The following is a 2,303-nucleotide window of genomic DNA, read 5'->3' as shown; positions in this document are numbered from 1 at the left end:
AAATTGAACAATTCGATCATCTTTTTATCCAATGTGAAATAGCTACAAGAATTTGGAATGCTATATTTAACTGGTTGGAAATTAACCAGGTAAATGTTAATTCAGTTGGCAAGATGCTTGTTGAAGTAGATAATTTAGCTTTGAATTCCAGAAAAATGAGTTTAGTCTATGCGATTGTGTGCACTATTCTTTGGTGCATTTGGAGATTCAGAATGACAAAGTAGCCGATGTGGGAAAACTTAGACAAAGTGATATTGTTGATTTCATTTAATGCTTTTTGTTTTTGTGGTTTTCCAATAGAAATAGTAAATGTGTTTTGTCTTGGGTTAATTGGTTACAAAATTTTTTGAGCTTTTTGTAATTGTTTTTAGTATAGCTTCTTGCTAATGCTTTTTTTCTTGTTTTTTAATATATGGTTGGCTGTTTAAAAAAAATAAATAATAGTAAGTAACTCATGTTGTACCCTTGCTATGGTCACTTGTACGGTTGTATCCTAGTGCTTTCGGTTTTTTTTCTAGCCCAAAAAGGAAATGGCCCAAAGAGTTTGATTTTCTGAACAACTAAAGTCTTAGACAATCACACGTTGCCAACTGGTAAATTTATTATCAACAAATATGTATGTTTTATTATCTTTATTAAGTGTTTAGGGTATGCTTTAATTATTCGCTAAAAGTATGAAATATAGCCTATTGTTTGATTTAAAGTATGGTTTTAAAGTTAAGTTTGATTTGTCTCATTAATTTAATATTTTGATGGTTATTGAATATTGAATATAGTCACATTGATTTTCATGATAGGTATTATTTAAACTAATAGCCTCTTACCAAAGAGGTTGTGACCCTCAGATTGGAAGTTTCAGATTCTAATCTGGATGTTGGGAAATTTTTTCAACTTGGTCATACTAACTAGTAGTTCAAAAAGAATACATGAGTATATCATTAAAATCCAAAGTAGAAAAAAGTTCATTTTAGACATCGTATGTTCAAATATTTGGAAAGAATGAACGATTTGATCTACGAAAAATTATTAAAATTCACGATCTACAACTTTAGATATTGATCTTTTAAGCTTCTTTTATATTTGTATTTTTATATACAAATTTCTGGCTTTGCCACTGGATGGATATGACCTACATCCACGACCAGAGAACTCTTTTATTACTTGACTGATTCAAATGTGATTACATTAGAATCTCCAACTATGAATACTTATAACCATAAACACTAGCAACTATACGCTCAAACCCATATATTGATACAAGTGGGATAACTAAGTAGGTCGAGCCTAACAACCATCAACCTACTACAACCATTTATCCCTTTGAAATTACCATGTGAATTTTCTTCATGTCGTTTCGGGTCGGGTTATTTATTTCGGTCACCAAATTCCAAATCACACATTAACATGTTAAGTATCTTAGGTCTTCAATATTGTTGATTTAGCCGAAGCAATATTTTCAAATCAGGAAATTAAAGCTCCTAAAATCAAACCAGTTACAAACAAATAATCTTGGTGGAAAGTTTATGGATGTCAAAAACTCAGAAGATTTTGCAACATTAAGGGTGTGTTTGGCTTATCTTTTGAGAGACCAAAATGACTTTTAGAAAAAGATAGAAGAGAAAAGATGTTTGGTAAAAACATTTTAAAGGCTACTTTTGGGATTTTGATATAAAGAAAACTGACTTTTTGGAAAAGTCAAAAAATCCTGATTTTTTGTAACTTTTCACAAAAGTCCTTTTGAGCTCTCAAAAAATAAGCCAACCACCCTAAACAACAAACTTGGAGGTGAAACATCTTAAATTGGAAGATCGGTCCCTCAAAATCATGAAGCATGATCTTTCAAGTAATAAACTTTAAGGAAACATAACCCGATTCAATTTCCAAAACGATAACCTTGAAGCTTTTGTTTTGTCCAACTATAATTAAATAAGGATATAAGCAGAGAAATGATTGTGTTGTTGCAGAGGATTATCAAAGCAAACTAGAAGGTATATCATCAGTGGCCGGTTCAAGATTCTAATAGGCTGGGGCACACAAAAATTAGTGAACACAAAAAAAAGGGTCAGATCAAAATGATTTTTAATACCAGTAACAAAAAAAATGCAAGAAAAGTATCCAGTTATATACTATAATTGTCATCTACAAATTTTCTTTTTTGGAAACCATATACTTGTTATCTATAATTTATCTTTTTCTTGAAAGCGATCAACTTCATTAATAGTGATTATAACATAGAAGTTTGTTGACGAACTAAAACAAAAATATGATGATGTTGATATTTCCATTTCCGATTTCTCTATCTA

Source organism: Lactuca serriola, chromosome 3 (assembly GCF_051521515.1).
Source record: "Lactuca serriola cultivar US96UC23 chromosome 3, Lser_US96UC23_V15, whole genome shotgun sequence".
Classification (NCBI taxonomy): domain Eukaryota; kingdom Viridiplantae; phylum Streptophyta; class Magnoliopsida; order Asterales; family Asteraceae; genus Lactuca; species Lactuca serriola.
This window is presented reverse-complemented; position numbering follows the sequence as displayed.